The following is a 19,771-nucleotide window of genomic DNA, read 5'->3' on the forward strand; positions in this document are numbered from 1 at the left end:
CCGCCAGATTTTGCAGATGAAGAAACTGAGGCCCAGAGAGAAGAGGGACTTGATCATGATCCACCAGTGGTAAATGGTAGACTCAAATCCTCTGACTCCAAAATCAACACTATTTTCACTACCCTGTGAAATTCATCAGGGCTGGTCCTTAGATCATAGGTACTCAGCCAATTAATTGATGGTTTGTGGTAGAAGTTTTTCTAGCTTGTTAGCAATTATCAGAATTTGGTTTCTCTTCACTCTCTGAGAACCTAGAGGCAATTCTCTGCCATGATCAGGCACAGTAGGACTTGAGTGCATGACATTCTTTAGCACTATGTATTAAGTCTATTGTACAAGTAGCACTGTACTATGGGAAAATCAAGAAGTAGATTGCCAACTCCCTGAAGACAGAGCTGATGCTATCTGTTTGTGGAGCTTACCATCCAGTAAGAAACCAGTTTTAGTAGGGGATAAAAGTCCCTGACTAAAGTATTGATAGTGGTGAAGATCTTAGTAAGAGATTATAATAACAGCTTGCATTTATATAGCACTCAATACAAACTATTTTTGGCACAACCACCCTATGAGTCAAGGACTGCAAGGTTAATGATTCCCCTGTTTTATAGATGTGGAAACTGACTCAGAAAGGTAAAGTGATTTGCCAAAGATGCACAGCTAGTAAGTAATAGAATCAGGCTTCGTACTTGGGCCCTTTGACAGTGTTCTGTGTCTGCAACGACTTTCTACTTCTGACAATCACCATTAGTATGCATATAGTTGTTATAAGACATGAGTACTCAGAAAGAATTTGGTAAATCACATGGGTTTATCCTCATTCGTGCTTTCAGATAGGATAATAACTTAGGTTTACATAACTAATTAGCAGTTGTGATTTCTCCTCAGCTATGCAAAATATTGGCTTCTTTAAGTATTATTCTCTCATTTTTCAGATTAGTAATCAGGCTCAGAGGGAAAGTGGATGGGCTAGGATTAAAGAGCTAGTAAAGTGACAGATCTGACAAAGGATGTGAGTGTTCTGTTTCCATTTCCTATTGTTCTTTCTATCACTCTAGTGAATTTAATGAGTAATCAGTTCTCACATTTGAGAATATAAACTAAGTGTCACATTGGATAGAGTGCTAGCCTGGAATCAAGAAGGCCTGAGTTCAAATTGGACCCCAAGCATTTGCTGGCTATGTGACCCTCGCAAGTTATGTAACTTCTGTCTGCTTCAGTTTTTTTTCAACTACAAAATGGAAATAATAATAGCAGCTACCTCCTAGAGTTACTATGAAGCTCAAATGAGATAATATTTGTAAATAAGTTTTAAGGTTTTCAGCCATACAAGTAATATGGTCCAGATAAATTGACCTTCTTGCTATCTCTCATATAAAGTATTCTGTTTCTGCTCTCCATGCCTTTGCAATGGTTATTCCCCATGAACAGAATATACACTTACTTCACCTCCACCTCTTAAAAGCCTTCTTTTCCTTCAGAACTTTGTGCAAGAGCTACTATCTACATGAAACCTTTCCTGATTTCTCCAGCTGTTATGTTCCCCCTAATAAATATACCTTGTATTTATGTTGTAAATATCTTGTACATACTTAGTTATATACATGTTGTCTCCCCTGCTGAATATAATCTCATTGTGGGCGAGGACTATTTAATTTTTTTTTTTCTGGAACGTAGTAGACAATCTTTCCTTGTTTAAGTGATTGAAAGTCAGTTAATCCTTACCGGAAGAGCCATTTTCCTTCTCTGAAGCTCAATTTCTTTATCTGTAAAACAAGTGATTTGGATTAGATGAACTCTATGATCTCTTTCATCTCTAAGATGATGATATTATGACAACCTCTTAAAATTAAAGGCAGATCAGAAAAATTCATTTATCTTTCTTCAGACAAGAAGAAACTATTGTCTCATAAATGCCTAGAACTTCAAATTCTATTTCTAAAAGAGATTAAAGGCTTAATTAGTAAATTTAACCTTGTCTTCTATCTTTTTTTTTTTTTTTGTTGCAGTAGTCTCATTTCTCTTCTTGGTTTCAGGAAATTTCGTATCTCTATCTCGTTTAGTAAAGTCAAAATCACCTCTAGAGAATCAGTGACATTTATGAGAAAAACTCATACTGGTAACAAAAACTTCACAAAGCTTTATATTAGATTGACTACAGCTGTGATCAAGAGTGTAATAAAAAATCAACTGAACAGTGTATACAAATACCACTTGTGAAAGATCTTATAGTGGTGTGTGAGTAAAGGTCTAATTAATATGCTACAGAATACCTGAGGCTGAGGTTTCCATCAGGGGAACACAGGGTGTTTGTTGCATTACATAAGGGCTCCATTTAACAAGCCATTCTATGTTAATGAATCTTCTGGAAAGTTCCTCACCTTGTCTCCAGTTTTAACTTGAGTCAAAAATAATTCTTTGCTCCAGACTGAATACTTATGCCTTTCTTTTAGGTAAACAGTCTTTGGTGACTCACTCTCTGTCTTTTACAATTCGCCTACAGTCTGTGTAGGAAATAAGTCATTTACTGACCTAAAACCTGCCTCAGTTGTTTCATTATAGTGTTTCCATTCTCACAATTTTTCACTTATGACCTCTCTTGTGACCTGGATCTTTTCCTTGCCTCCATGCATTAGACAATCTCCGTTTTCAATTTTACATAATCTTCTATCTAGGAGATTCCACCTTTATAGATCCTTTTCTCATGGTCAATCATTTACCACTTAGCTCAGTCTCACTCTTTCCACTACTAGCCTTATCTGTTCTTCCTGATAGATGAAGTCCTTAGAAAGGGAAAATTAACTGTATGACTTTATATAAACCTGTGAATAGCACTTTTCATCATTTGCAGGTGCTACTCCACTGACATCCTCATGGCTGATGAGTAAACTCAATCTCTGATTTTTTTTTCTTGCTTTATTTTCCTCTTTCTATGGCAGCTGGTGCTAAAGGGAGAAAAAATACAAGACTCTAGGAAGGCATAGATGTCCTTTTACATTAAATAAGAAGAATGAAGCAGTTTATTCTGAAGTTACTTTAAGATTCTGTTCAAACACCATTTTAAAATTTATTTTAGTGTTCTTTTATAGGGAAATATAGGACTCTTTAAGAACTAAACTTGCCCATAAAGGTTTCCAAGCTATTACTAGGGTGTTGCTAAGGGAAATATTATATAGATGATTACATAATTTACTAGCTTGATAGCTGATGGGAAGGGAGAGACTTCATTTTTTTTTAATGCTAAAGTAGAAAATGGAGGCAGCTAGGTGATGCAGTGGGTCGTGTCAGGAAGACCTTAGTTCAAATCTGGCCTCAGACATTTACTAGCTGTGTGACACTAGGAAAATAACTTAAACTTGTTTGCCTCAGTTTTCTCATCTGTAAAATGAGCTGGAGAAGGAAATGACAAACCACTCTAGGATCTTTGCCAAGAAAATCCCAAATGGGGTCATGAAGAGATGAACATGCCTGAAACGATTGAACAACAACAGAAAATTGTATCTTTCTGAGTCAGCTCACCTTAATTCACATGTATTGGAACAAAGTATGCATTGAGATGCTCTTATTTTTTTTCTTTTTTTGCCTTTTGCTTTCTTTTCTTTTTTTTTAAAATCATAGTAAACATATTTCCACAATAGTGATGTTGTGAGAGAAGAATAAGAACAAAAGGGAAAACCACAAGAAAGAAGACACAAACAAACAAAAAAAAAGAGTGTAAATAGTATGTTTCAATCTGCATTCAGACTCCGTAGTTCTTGGACAGTATTTTCCATCATGAGTCTTTTGGAAATGTCTTAGATTGTTGCATTGCTAAGAAGAGATAAGTCTATCAAAGTTATTCATTGCATAATGTGACTTTTACTGTGCACAATGGTCTCCTGGTTCTGCTCACTTCACTCAGCATCAGTACATATAAGTCCTTTCAGGTTTTTCTGAATTCTGGTTGCTTATTATTTCTCATAGCACAATAGTATTTCATTACATTCATATACCACAACTTGTTCAGCCATTCCCCAACTGATGGGCATCCCTCAATTTCCAGTTCTTTGCCACCACAAAAAGAGCTGCTATAAACATTTTTGTACATGTGGGTTGTTTTCCCATTTTTATGATCTCTTTGGGATACAGATCTAGAAATGGTATTCCTGGGTTAAAGAGTATGCACAGTTTTGTAGTCCTTTGGGCATAGTTCCAAATTGCTCTCCAGAATGATTGGATCGTTTCACAACTCCACCAACAATGCATTAGTGTTCCAATTTTCCCACATCTTTTCCAGCATTTATAATTTTCCTGTTTTTTCATGTTAGCCAATCTGATAGGTGTGATGTGATACCTCAGAATTGTTTTGATTTCTCTAATCAATAGTGATTTAAAGCATTTTTTATAAGACTATTGACAACTTTAATTTCTTCATCTGAAAACTGCCTGTTCACATCCTTTAATCATTTATCAATTGGGGAATGACTTGTATTCTTATAAATTTGACTCAGTTCTCTATATATTTTAGAAATGAGGCCTTTATTAGAGACACTAGTTGTAAAACTTCTTTCCCAGTTTTCTTCTTCCCTCCTAATCTTGGTTGCATTGGCTTTGTTTGTGCAAAAACTTTTCAATTTAATGTAATCAGAACTATCCATTTTGCATTTCATTATGTTCTGTATCTCTTGTTTGGGCATAAGTTCTCCCATTCTCTATAAATCTGACAGGTAAACAATTGTTTGTTCTAGTTTGCTTATAGTATCAGCCTTTATATCTAAATTATGTATCCATTTTGACTTTATTTGGTATACAGTGTAAGATGCTGGTCTATGCCTAGTTTCTGCCATACTCTTTTCCAGTTTTCCCAGCAGTTTTTGTCAAATAATGAGTTCTTATCCCAGAAGTTGGAGTCGTTGGATTTATCAAACAGTAGATTATAGTCATTGACTACTATGTCTCATGTACCTAACCTATACCACTGGCCCACCACTCTATTTCTTAGCCAGTACCAAGTAATTTTGATGATTGCTGCTTTATAAGACAATTTAAAATCTGGTATGGCTAGGCCCCTTTCCCTTGCATTTCTTTTCATTAATACCCTTGATATTCTGGATTTTTGTTCTTCCAGATGAATTTTGTTATTATTTTTTCTAGCTGTATAAAATAATTTTTGGTAGTTTGATTGGTATGGTACTGAATAACTAAATTAGCTTAGGTAGAATTGTCATTTTTATTATATTAGCTTGGCCTACCCATGAACAACTGATGTTTTTCCAGTTATTTAGATCTGACTTTATTTGTGTGAAAAGTGTTTTTAATCATGTTCATAGAGTTCCTGGGTTTGTTTTGGCAGGTAGACTCCTAAATATTTTATAATGTCTACAGTGAGTTTAAATGGAATTTCTCTTTCTATCTCTTGCTGTTGGGGTTTGTTAGTAATATAGAAATGCCAATTATTTACGTGAGTTTGCTTTGCTAAAGTTGTTTATTAATTTAAGTAGTTTTTCTTTTACTTGATTCTCTAGGACTCTCTAAGTATATCATTATATCATCTGTAAAGAGTGATAGCTTTATTTCTTCTTTGCCTATTCTAATTCCTTCAATTTCTTTTTCTTCTCTTATTGCTAAAGCTAATGTTCCTAGTACCATACTGAATAACAGTGGTGATAATGGACATCCTTGTTTCACCCCCAATCTTATTGGAAATGCTTCTAGCTTGTCCCCATTACATATAATGCTTGCTGATGGTTTTAGGTAGATGCTACTTATCATTTTAAGGAAGACTCCATTTATTTCTATGCTCTCTAGTGTTTTCATTAGGAATGGGTATTGTATTTTATCAAAAGTTTTTTCTGCATCTATTGAGATAATCATATGGTTTCTGCTAGTTTTGCTGTTGTTATGATCAATTATGCTGATAGTTTTCCTAATATTGAAGCAGCCCTGCATTCCTGGTATAAATCCTACCTGGTCATAGTGTATTATTCTCATCATAAATTGTTGTAATCTTTCTGCTAATATTTTATTTAAATTTTTTGCATCTATATTCATTAGGGAAATTGGTCTATAATGTTCTTTTTCTGTTTTGGCTTTTCCCAATTTAGTTGTCAATACCATATTTGTATCATAAAAAGAATTTGGTAGGACTCCTTCTTTGCCTATTTTCCTAAATAGTTTATATAGTATTGGAATTGTTCTTTATACGTTTGATAGAATTCACTTGTAAATCCATCTGGCTTTAGAGATTTTTTCCTAGGGAGTTCACTGATGGCTTGTTTAATTTCTTTTTTCTGAAAAGGGGTTATTTAGGATTCCTCTTTTGTTAATCTGGGCAATTTATATTTTTGTAAATATTTATACATTTCACTGAGATTGCCAAATTTATTGGCATACAGTTGGTCAAAAGAACTCCTAATTATTGTTTTAATTTCCTCTTCATTGGTGGTGAATTTACCCTTTCAATTTTTGATACTGGTAGTTTGGCTTTCTTCTGTTTTTATTCAAATTAACCAAAGGTTTATCTATGTTATTGTTTTTTTTATATGTGCAAAACTTTTTAAAATTTAATGTAATCAAAATTATGAAATTATGCATTTCATAATGTTTTCTATCTCTTGTTTGGTCATAAATTCTTCCATTCTCCATAGATCTGACAGGTGAATTATTCCTTGCCCTCCCAGTTTGCTTGTATCTAAATCATGCATCCATTTTGACCTCATCTTGGTATTCAGTATAAAGTGTTGGTCTATGCCTAGTTTCGGCCATACTCTTTTCCAGTTTTCCCAATAGTTTTTGTTAAATAATGAGTTCTTATCCCAGAAGTTGGAATTTTTATAGTAGATCACTATAGTCATTGACTACTGTGTCTTGTGTACCTAGCCTATTTCACTGACTGACCGCTCTGTTTCTTAGCCAGTACCAAGTAGTTTTGATGATTGCTGCTTTGTAACACAGTTTTAGATCTGGTATGGCTAGGCCACCTTCCCTTGCATTTCTTTTCATTACTTCCCTTGATATTCTGAAACTTTTCGTCTTCCAGATGAATTTTGTTATTATTTTTTCTAGCTCTATAAAATGATTTTTTGGTAGTGTGAACCTTTTGCTTTCTGCCATCTAAAGGAGAGGCTATGAAAGGAAAAGAAATTTGAAACTTTGGAGAATGACTTCATCAGTAAAACTAAAGAAGTCATTCAGGGGAGTGCTTTCTTACATTTCTCAGGTACCTAGAGAGCAGCTTTAAGACCGTTTAGTCACAACTGAGAGCAAACAGCCTTCTTCCACAGATGTTGAACTTCTGGAGGTAGAACTCAAAGTTAAACTGTTAGCCAGGAGCCTAGTATGCCTCTTGTTGGGACTGTAATCATCAGTGATTATTGTGGTACAGTGAAAAGGAAACAAAATAAAACTTTGATATTGAAGTTGGAGGAACGGGGTTCAAATCCCGCTTCTGAATTCTTATTATCAGTGTGATCTTAGAGAAGGCACTTAATTTCCTTGGGCTGATGTATCATCTTTAAAATGAATGGGCTGGACTAAGTGTCTTTGGAAGTCCTTTTCACCTTTCAATCTGTGATGCTATGAAGGTCTCCCTAATAGTCTGACCAGCTCTGGCTACTTCCATTTTCTTTACCCTACCCACCCACAAACACAGTCCAGCACACAGATCCCCAGGAGTTCCTAATGACTTGTGCCAATTTCAAATGTATTGACCCAAAGAGAGACAGAACAAGCTAATGGATGAAAAGATCCTAGATAATGTATGCAGGACAATAATTCCTCAGTTTATATTGTTCTGTGCAAATTATACAGTTTCTTTTCTTTGATAACCTCTTTTAGCAAGTCTAAGAAAGGTTAATCCCCATTAGAAGTACTTAAAGACCCAGGCTCACTTTCCCTAAGGGGACAACTGTGGACAAAAACAAGTCCAGGACTGTTCCCTGGATGGATTGCTCTCCCTTCACTACAAGTCTTTACTCTCAGTTGCTCCTATCACATCTGCACTGGCTGCACTTTCATTCCTTTCCCATTTTGACCCATTAGTGAAACAGTTGAAATGCTTTGCCAAACCATAGCCCTGAATTCTACCATTCTCTTCCCTTGCTCCTATTCATAGGTAATGTGAGAAAGGATTAGAAGTTAGGCTTCCACAACAGAACAAGGGGATTCTGAGAAGGACTTCCAAGATCTTGTGGATAGCCCCTCAACCAATCAGAAAGTGCCCCAAACATTCTGCAAACAACTAGTTCCTTAAGAAAGAGCCCTGGAGGCTAAACCAGTTACAATTGTTGGGGTCAAGGACAGGGCAAAGGCTTTTCTCCACTGGGCTTACTGAATATTAACTGACACACCCTGAGGTCATAGATAGCTGCCATTATTGAACATGAACTAATATGACAAGGAGGAACATGGAGGAACATGGGATGCGCGGTTCAGGAAAAGTGTAACTCAGATGAGCTGGTCCAATCCCAGGCTCAGGTGGGAGGAGTATGAACCTTACTAACCATTTAAAAGTTGATTCTACTGCTGTACCAGTGAGCATGTGTCACTAGGGTACAACAAGTGTGCCTGCTTCTCACAAGAGGTGTAATAAAGGCTTTCCTTCACTCACTCCTATAATAGATTTTTGTTTTAGATTTTTCTAACAGATAACAAGTTTTAATACAATTTTTTTTTTATCTAATGGGCTCTCCTGCAGCAATATGGTCCTACTCCCCCCCAATTTATTCACCATCTCACTCTCTAAAGCACTTGTTTTTAACCTCTTCAAGCTTCCTGTAGCACTCCTCTCAAATGACTGTCCTTCATGCGTCACTGTAAAAACTGAGGCCACTTATTGAGGACTCCATCTTCACCTTTCCTTATCTCATACCACTCAGACATTCCCCTGCACCACCACTATCTCTTATTCAGATTATGAGGTGAACTTTTTCTTTGCTGAGGCCAACTTCTTTATAATCTCTCTAACTTTGATCTCATCCCTTCTCATATTCTCCAGCAAATTGACTCCACTATCTTCCCCAGTGTCTCTCTGATCTTCATTTTCTCTCTATCTATACTGGCTCTTTCCCTGATGCCAACGCATAAGTCTATGTTTCCCTCATCCTTAAAAAAAAATTCTCACAAGCTCCACCCATCACTGCTAGCTGTCATCATATATCTCTCCTCTTCTTCTCAGCTCAACTCCTTGAGAAAGTTGTCTATACTAGGTACCTCCACCTTCTCTTTCCTCACTCCTTTCTAAACCCTTAGCAATTTGGATTCCAACCTCGCCATTCAATTGAAACTACCTTCATCAAAGTTGCTAATGATCTCTTAATCACAAAATATTTTATTTTTTTCTTTTCTCAATCTTTTTTTTTTAACTTCTTTTCAGTCTTTTGCATTGTGGATCACTTTCTACTCCCAGATAGTCTCTTCTTTTTAGGTTTTTGTGATATTTCCCTCTCTTTCTTGTCCTACTTGATTGTTCCTTCCTTCTATGTCTCCTTTGCTAGATTCATTCATACTATGGATATATATATATATCCACAATAATACTATATATCCACAATAATAACATTAATAATAGGTGTCCCCCACAGTTCTGTCCTGGGCCCTCATCTCTTCTTCCTCTATGCTATTTCACTTCCCGAATCCCAGTAGTTCACATGAGTGCAAATATCTCTTCAAAGAAGATTCTCAGATCTATGTCCATATCTAGTGACTCTCCTGAGGTTCAGTCCTACATCACCAGTTGCTTTTTGGACATCTTGGACTGAATGTCTCATTGTCATCTGAAAGTCAACATTTGCCATGCCCCTAATTTTCCTATTATTGTCAATGGTATCACCAACTTCTCAGTCACCCAAGCTGGCATCTTCAACATTTTTCTTGCACTAACTCCACATATTCAATCAATTGTCAAATTTTATCATTTCTACCTTCACAACATCTTTCATAGATGTATTTTTGTCTCTACTCACATTGCATTCATGCTGGTAAAGGACCCCATTACCTTTTACCTGGACCATTGTAATACCTTGTCTTCTAATTGCACTCCCTGTTTCATCTCTATACATTCTAGTCTATCCTCCATTCAGCTGTCAAAGTTACTTGTTAAAGCGAAGATCTAGTCTTGTCACCTCCCATATTTAATTAATTCCAATGACTCAATTACCCCCAAGATTAAATATAATGTCCTCTGTTTGGCAATGAAAGCTCTTTACAACCTGCCCCCTCCTTATTTTCTACCTTCTTATACTTTACTACCTTACACATACTCTATTATTCAGCTACACTAGCCTACATTCTGTCTCCTGCACATAACACTTCATCTCCTGTCTCCATGCTGTCTGCGTGCCTGAAATGCTTTCCTTCCTTACTTCTAATGCTTAGGTTTCCTTCAAATCTCAGCTCAAATCCCACTTTATGCAAGAGGTTTTTGCAGCTCCCTCCTCCAAACCGCCCCAACCTGCCAGTGTCTTCGGGTCAGATATTAACTTCCATTCGCTTTGAATGAATTTTGTAGTTATTTCTGCATTGTATCCTCCATTGCAATAAAACCCCCTTGAAGACAAGGACTGTTTTTTACTTTTCTTTGTATTTCCAACATTTAGCCCAGTGTCTGGCAGATAGTAAACCCTTAGGAATGCTTGTTGACTAGCCAATGACTGACCTACTGACTGATATAAGCAAATTATAAACAGGTCAAAAAAATGGTTGTGTGACATTTTCTTTTTGTGCTAGAACTGTGACTTAATTGGTATAGCAAACTTCCTGGGAAGGAATCTCTCTAGAACAAAATATTCCTTTATTTCCTAGTCTTAGATAGTTTTTGTGGGTGCTAAGATTTCAGTGGCTTGCCCAGAGTCCAAGAGACATTATGTGTCAGAGGCAGGGCTTGAACCAAGTGCTCTTGGGGCACACAGCTGACTCCCTCTTCCTAGTGAGCAACTCTTTGGATCATTTACCGCAATTGGATAATAGGACACCGGACTTGCTTAACTCCCTTGAGAAAACAGAGACAATATTTAGTCAGGATTTGCAAGCATGTGAACTTCTGTGGAAATCTCTAGCTCAGTACAAACATGCAAATCCATAAAAAAAAATAACTACTATCCAGTGAGGATATAATTCTTTACACAGAGATACAGACACACACATATTCTTGCAAAAAGGATGGAATTAGATTACAGATCAATACCTTACATAGGTTCACTGGGTTGTCTAGAGAAAAGGAATAGGAGAACTGAAAAGGAGAGCAGAACATTACTGCCGTTAATTATTTCCTTCTTCCACCAAAAAGAGGGCACTGAAGGAAAAAGGCAGAAGAATAGGGACTAGTGCTCCCATACTTACCAAATATCCCAGAGCTGAAGGACTGAGTCAAAGTCCTGTTTCTCTTTAAGTTCTTCCCACTGTGTTCTTTATGGTCAGATTATGTCAGGACCTTTCCTGTTGCTCCTCAGCTCCCTTAAGAGGGTTGGAGGTAAAGTTACATCTTTTGCATTCTAAGATGTAAGACAGATCTGAGGGCCACTGTGGAGTATTGTACCTTATTAAGGGGAAGAAGAGTTTTGAATTGAGACATTAATAAGTCCTTTTCTATTAACAACAGAATACCTCTGCAGTCTGGTCAGATAAACAATTGCTGCCCTCTTTTGTGAAACATAAGTTTTGTTAGGACTGAAGAGGAAGAGGAGCTTATTATTATGCCCTAGATTTTAAAAAGCTAGAAAGTAACAAGTTGTCCATCAATAATTGCAATAGTGCCAAGCATAGCTGACTAAGCATGCTGGCTTCTAATTTTTGTGCTTAGGAAATGCAAATTAATTTGAATACAAACCAGAGAAAAACCTAATATTGCTGGGCCTCAATCTCTTCATCTATAAAATGAGAGAGTTGGGCCATATAATCTAGCTATAAAGTACAGCACTAATGTTTTATGATAATGAGAGACATATACATTAGAAACCAAAAAAATATACACAGGTTAAAACAGTTCAAAACCAAATGTAAATAACTTTTAGATTACCTATTATCTTGCGTTATCTTTGCCATTATTCTATCCATTGGCAAGGACAATTAAGAACTGAATGAATACTTGTGTGTGTACACTAGGTATATGTGTCTGTGTATGTGTGTGTATAGTTTTTAAATCATCAATTAAAATTAAGTGGATTTAAATTGAAGCTATGCCTTTAGCAAAAATAAATTGAATGCAATCAGTCAATTAACAAACCAACCACATTGGTGCATTCTAGAGACACAAAGACAAAATATTTGGCCTCAAGAAGCTTATTTCCTATCAGAGTACACAAGTATGTACAAACTATATAAAAGTAAATACAACGTAATTTGGGGAGGAGGAGGAGGCATTAGCAATGAGAAGATCATTTAGGAAATGCCACTTGAACTGAGCTTTGAAGAGAGCTAGGGATATCAATTTACATATTTCAAAGTCACTAAATACCTGTTCTGAACTCACTTGAATCTTTAAACAGGGTATTTATATTACCTTTAGAAATCAGGAAAACTCTCTTAAGATCTCATAAGAGACAGGAAAAATAGGAAAGAGTAATTTTGCATTATACAAACTGTATTAATTCATTAAAACAGTTGCTTAGCCTAAGTTCCTAATGGCCCAAGTGACTGATGATTACTCCTTAGATGAGGGATTCTCACCATGGATAGACTTCAGGGGATCTATGCATTTTTAAATTAAAAAAAAATATTTTGTTAATTGCATTTCAATAAAATTAGTTTCCTCATGTTTCTATACATTTCATTTTATGCATTTAAAACATTATTTTGAGAAGAGGTCCATGAGTTTGGCCAATCTGCCATAGGCGTCTATGACACATAAAAAGGCTAAGAACTCCTGTATTAGATGTTGCCCACTGGCTCACCATGTTCATTTCCAGCTGGACAGATGACTAGGACCCCATGGTTTTCTGATGAATTTGAAAAGAATTGGATATCCAAGACTTAGAACTCTAGCCATAATTCACAGTGGCTCAAAGGACAATATCTGGTTAAACAGGGGTGTCTGTTTATGAAGTGCACATCACAAAATGAGACTGTGCAGAAGGGGAAGGGTGGGATGAGTCCAAATGTCCATTGAGGGAGATCCAGGGAACAAGAGTTAGGGCCAAGGACTTCCAGTAATGGTTGAGTTAGTCATCACACCAGAGATACTGGGAGGTGGGGAAGGGGAAGAGAATAAGTAATTATTAAGTACTTACTATGTGCCAGGTGCCATGCTTAACCACTTTTACAAATACTATTTCTTTTGATCTTCACAACAACCTTGTAAGGTAGGTGCTATTACTCTCATTTTATACTTGAGGAAACTGAGGCAGTAAGATGTTAAGTGACTTGCCAGGGTCATGCAGCTAGTAAATATCGGAAGTCATTTTTGAATTTAGGTCTTCCTGACTCCAGGCCCGGTGGTCTATCCACTGTGCCACCTAAGTGCCTCTGTATGTGAGCTATACTGTTTAAGGGGATTCTACAGCCCTAAAGCTCCACCGGTGGGACCAGCTTTTCTGCAGGAGCAGCTTCAACCTGACAGCCCCTATCTGATGGTGTTGGTGGTAGGGCCAAGCACTTCTAGCCACTTTGTGACATGATATTTAAATTCCCAGATGATAGTTTGGGTAGAGGATGTTTCCATTTAAAGTTGTGGCCTGAGGCAGACCGAGGAATAATGATTTCTCAGACAGTAAGTGCTCCAGCTGGGCCTTAGTAAAGACATCCCAGGGCTGTAGCTTTAAATACAAGCAAAGTTCACCCTTGAAAGCTAGCTACATCATAGCATTGCCCTAAAGAACTGGTCAAAAGGGAACTTCTCAAGCCTCTGTAAAGTGTCTATATCCTGGCCAGGTTTCCCCAGGGTCAAAACTGTTTGCTAAAAACCAAAGACCTTATATAGAGATAGCCTTTAAAAATTTAGAAAGTACTTTTGCTTAAATTGATTATAGATTTGAAACTGAAAGAGATCTTCATCTGAGGCCATAGAATATGACCACCTCATTACCTAGATATATATCTCTCTGTTTTATCTGTCACCAACTGGGGCACAGAGAGGTTAAATGATTTACTGAGGTTAGACAGGTTGTAGCCAGCCCTGGTTGTGAACTCAGGATAACAAATTCCAAATCTAGTGCTTTTCCATTACTGTATGCTGTCTATAATTATTTCATTTCACTCTCCCAACAATCTTATAAGTAAGACAAGTATTATTATCCCTATTTTATGTATGGAGAAACTGAGGCACAAAGAGATTATGACTTGCCTAAATTAGGAAATGGCAAAGTGAAGACTAAACTGAGGTCTGATTCTTAAAACCAATTTTCTTCCTTCTATATCCTACTGTCTCCCATTATGAGAAGAGCTGACCACTGTCCATTTCATTAAGATTAAAGTAGAAGGTAGAGATGAGGAAAGAGGTGGAATGGGAATTAACATTAAGGGGAAAATATATAGACTATGTCTTTGAAAATTCTGAAAGTCAACTAGATTGGAACTGTGTGAAATCTTTTAAAATAAAATTTAGTAGCAGCTTGAAATATTTTCCTAAGTATGATTTTCACATACCATTCCAACCGTAATCTCCTGGACCTCTGACTACATTTTCCTGACCTCTTTTCTTGCTGACTCATGGACTTTCTCCTCAGGTCTAAATCCATATAGAGTTCTCAGAAGGCTAGCATAGTAATAGAAATTTCCATACATGCAGAAAATATCTCTTAGGGTCATTACTTCTTGGAAATGCACTGTGATAAATCATCCCTAGCTCTTATTATAATAATTGTTTGCATTTATGAGACACTTTAAGGTTTGTAAAGCCTTTTTCTTCTAACAACTCTGTCAGGCAGGCAGCCCAGGTATTATTATTTCCATTTTGCAAGTGAGGAAATATATAATACTTAAAATTTTGCAAAGCATTTTACAAGTATTATCTCATTTGATCATTCAAACAAGCCTGGATAGTGGATGCTATTATTTCCATTTTTTAGATGAGGAAACCGAGGCAGGCAGAGGTTCTGTGACTTGCATAGGGTCATACAACTTCTTGTTGTTGATGATGTTATTCAGTCACTTTTCAGTTGTGTCTGGCACTCTATGACCCTATTTGGGATTTTCTTAGAAAAGACAATGGTAAAGACATTTCTTTACCAACTCATTTTACAGATGAGGAAACTGAGGCAAACATGGTTATATGAATTGCCCAGGGTCACACAGCTAGTAAGTGACAGAGGTCAGATTTGAACTCAAGAAGATGAATTTTCCCAACTTCATGCCAAGTGCTCTATCTACTGTACCACCTAGCTGCCACGTGCAATTAGTAAATGTCAGAATACATACAAAATACAGAATACATGATCCTTCCAGAAATTCTTCAAAGAACATCCAGCCAATTATCTCATCACTTCTATGTTTCTTTTTATAGTTTGTGAATATATTGCATAGTACTCAGGTTGTCCATCTTAAGTCCCTTAATCTTGGTATATGAGTGACCCAATTCCTTTTTCTGTTCATGCATGTTCTTATTACCTTTTCTTGCTTTTCTCATGCAAATTATTGTTGGAAATTTGCAACTGCTTTCTTAAACACATCATGGTTTCCTCTGGATCACATGAACATTTGGATTTTCTGAAATTATGGTTCCTAGTGATTACAACAAAGGATTGCTGAGAATACATTGGCATTAAAAGATGAAATTCAGAAGCAGTTAGCACCTGGCAGCATTGAAAGTGTTGTACAAATTCCCAAATTCATTCCAGTTATCATCTCCTCTTATTATAAGGCAGCCTGATGGTACAATGGATCGAGTGGTGAATCTAGATTCAGGAAAACCTGAACTCAAATCCAGATACATTACTATCTTTGTGACCCTGGGCAAGCAGTTTAACCTGTCTGCCTTAGTTTCCTTTTCTATAAAATCTGGATAACAAGCACTTTCCTTCCTAGGTTGCTGTAAGGATCAAGTAAGACATTTATAAAGTGCTTTGTAAAAGGACATGTACCATAAATGCCAGATGTCATCATCATCATCAGGGCCATTTGCATTGAAAATCAATAGTACATCTTAAATAAGAGTAGTCATCCACTCATCAATGGGTTATTTGTATGACTACATATCATAATTTGGATTTTTGCAATATATATATATGTATGTATGTATGTATGTATGTATGTATATGTATATGATTTTTTTTGGTTCACTTCACTTCTTCCAAGTGCCAATGGCTTTCTTTTCCTAAGTGTTGATAGCTAAGCCATTCTATTTTGAATGATTAGGAATTTTGTTAAGGAAGTACTTTGTGATGTTCCAGGGCTTGGTCCAATTAGTACAATGCCATTTTCAGAGAGAAATATTGGTAAGGCCTCGTCATCAGTAGAGATTTTTTTTCCCCTTGTTTGAGCTCTGCATGTGACATCTGCCATGACAAAAACCTTACCTAAACATATATCTCCCTGTTTTATCTGTCAGTATTCACTGAAACTGAGGATTTTTGAACAAAGCAACCTCTTGGGATGCGTCTATCTTAGAGTCTTAGAGTTTTGATACTTGGCTATGAGAGAATTTATCTAAGTAGTGCTCTAAGACTTTCATTTTGTTCAATGAAATCAAATGCTTTTTTCTTTTTTGACAAATAATAGGTACAGTGAGATTTTGCAGTCTCTCCATTTATTAGTCAGTTTTGTGATTGGGTAATGTGGTTTGCTATAAAAATAATCTATAAAAGATTTATCATTTCTTTCTCCTGTTTCAATCAGAGATTCCTTTGCTGAATGCATAGAGCATTATTACAGTTTTTGTAAAAAATTTAAATATTGGCAAAATCAGTAACTGCTAATGTCTTCCTATTTTTTTTTAAATAAAAATGCTGCCTTTGAGCTTTCCCATTCTTTTTGAATCTTCCTGTTTCCATGCTATCTTGAAAAATTGTCCCTTTACACTTTTAAAATTGTTTTGTCTTGTTCAGAGGAAGAGGATTTCTGGTCAAGATAGCTGCCTGAATGGAAAGCAGACTGCTCAGTTCTCATATATTCTAGCAAAACCCTGAAGTTCATGCCAGATTGAATAATCATCAAGAAATCTTAAGAGAAACTAAAATATGTGACTTCTACCAACCCAAAACTGCACAAAAAGTTACAGAAGCCCAGGAAAGGGTACTACACCCATGCCAGTAGCCTTTTAAATAGACTAGGGATGGAACATATAGAATTCAGTACTCTGTGTCTGGAAGTGGGACAGCTAGGTGGCATAAAGGATAGAGTTCTAGGCCTGGAGTCAGGGAGACCTGAATTCAAATATGGCCTCAGACATTTAGTGGCTATGTGAATCTGAGCAACTCACTTAACCTTTTTTACCTCAGTTTTGTCATCTGTAAAATGAGCTGGAGAAAGAAATGGAAAACTACTCTAGTATCTCTGCCAAGAAAACTCTGAAAAGGGGTCATAAAGAGTCATATGTCACTGAAATGAATAAAAAACAACAGTCTGGAGGTTGTAAGAGCAAAGGGCAACCTGAGAAAGCCCCAGGGTGGGAATCTTGAAAGCTCCAGGGAGCAGCAGTAGATAGAATCCAGCTCAATTTTACCATACTCAGACTAAAACCCTCCAGGAACCAGGAACTCTGAGGTCTCTGCCATTTTGTCTTGTAATGTCATAAAAGCTGCTGAAGATCCAGAATTCTGAACTGCAAAGATCCTAACCCTAGAAAGTTAAGGTCATTATAGGAAGCCAAAGAACCCAGGACAAGACCACTTAAGGATGAACACCCTACCCCTCACCCAGAAGCACAGGAGAGAGAGGAGACTGGCCCTAATACAATTTCCCAGTTCAGAAAACAAAGCTGGAGAGATAGGTAAAACAAAGAAAACATTGACATCCACAGTTATTACAGATTTAGAGATCTCCCAAAGAAGAAGGAAGTAAGTATGATAAGTGTAAACAGACTCAGATGGAAAAAATGGATTTTCCACAAGTTCTATCTGAACACCTAAAAGTACTAAAGCAAGAGATTAAAAAGAAATAAAAAATCTTGAAATAATTGAAAGAAGAATAACTTAGAAGAGAAGGAAGTAAAATTTCCCCAAGTAACAGACTGCTTAAAAACAAGACTAGGTCAAACAGAAATCAATGACTCCATGAGGAAATAAGAACTTTTCAACAAAATATTTAAAAGAAGAAAATAAAACGTAAGGTACTTGATAACTGATCTGGAGAACAGATCAAGGAGAGATCATTTAAGAATCATGGTATTCGGGGGCAGCTAGGTGGCGCAGTGGATAGAGCACTGGCCCTGAAGTCAGGAGGACCTGGGTTCAAATCTGACCTCACACCAAACACTTGACACATACAAGCTATGTGACTCTGGGCAAGTCACTTAACCCCAACTGCCTAAGCAAAAAAAAAAAAAAAAAAAAAGAATCGTTGTATTCCCTGATTTAAAGCCATGATTTAAAAAAAAAATGAACTCTCAATTTCAAGAAATCATAAATGAATACTGCCCAGACATATTAAAACCAAAGGGCAAAGTAAAGCTAGAAGGAATCTACTGATGATCTCTCTTTTTTTAAAAATTTATTATTTTATTTTTCCCCAATTACATGTAAAAGCAATTTTAAATAGTATTTTATTATTTTCTCAATTACATGTGAAGACAATTTAAGCATTCATTTTTACAAGATTTTGAGTTCCAAACTTTTCTCCCTCTCTCCCTCCCTCCTTTCCCTTTATGAAAATGGTAGGCAATTTGATATAGTTTATACATGTGCTATCATATAGAACATATTTTCATATTAGTCATAGTTGTGAAAGAAGAAATAGATCAAAAGGGAAAAAAAGCATGAAAAAAATAAAGTAAATGAAAAAATTTTGCTTCAATCTGCATTCATCATGGTTCACCAGGTTTTCTGAAATCTGCCTGTTTGTAATTTTTTTCTAATTATTTAATTTATTTTTAGTTTTCAACATTCACTTCCACAAGATTTTGAGTTCCAAATTTTCTCCCCATCTCAAGATGGCATGCATTCTGAATACCCCTTCCCCTAATCTGCTCTTCTTTCTATCCCCTTCCCCTTCTCTAATCCCCTTCCCTTTTTATTTTCCTGTAGGGCAGGATAGATTTCTATACCCCATTGCCTGTATATCTTATTTCCCAGTTGCATTTGAAAACAGTTTTTAACATTTGTTTTTAAAACTTTGGGTCCTAAACTTTCTCCCTTCCTCCCTCCCCACCCACCCTCATTGAGAAGGTAAGCAATTCGATACAGGTTATACATGTGTAATCATGCAAAACACTTCCATAGTAGTCATGTTGTGAAGAACTAAGTATGTTTTCCTTTACCCTATCCCGCCCCCCGTTTATTCTATTCTCTCTTTTGACTCTGTCCCTCCTCAGAAATATTTGCTTCTGATTACCCCCTCCCCCAATCTGCCCTCACCTCTACCATGCCCCTACTCTCTTATCCCCTTCCCCCTATTTTACTGTAGGGTAAGATAGATTTCCATACCCAATTGAGTGTGTATGTTATTCCCTTATTAAGCCAAATCTGATGAGAATAAGATTCACTCATTCCCTCTCACCTTCCTCTATTTCCCGTCCACTGTAAAAGCCTTTTCTTGACTGTTTTATGTGAGATAATTTACCCCATTCTACCTCTCCCTTTCTCCTTCTCCCAGTGTTATCCTCTCTTACCTGTTAATTTTATTCTCCAGATATCACCCCTTCATCTTCAACTTACCCTGTGCCCTCTATCTATCTATCTATCTATCTATCTATCTATCTATCTATCTATCT

The 19,771-nt window shown here is 36.5% G+C and overlaps 1 protein-coding gene across 1 annotated transcript in view; it reads left to right on the forward strand.

Annotated features, from left to right (window-relative positions):
* Nucleotides 1-19,771, forward strand: part of MLIP (muscular LMNA interacting protein) — a 217,294-nt gene that overhangs the window by 172,828 nt on the left and 24,695 nt on the right. The gene's annotated exons all lie outside the window — the stretch shown is intronic.

Source organism: Vombatus ursinus, unplaced genomic scaffold, assembly GCF_900497805.2.
Source record: "Vombatus ursinus unplaced genomic scaffold, bare-nosed wombat genome assembly UNPS02009835.1, whole genome shotgun sequence".
Lineage (NCBI taxonomy): Eukaryota > Metazoa > Chordata > Mammalia > Diprotodontia > Vombatidae > Vombatus > Vombatus ursinus.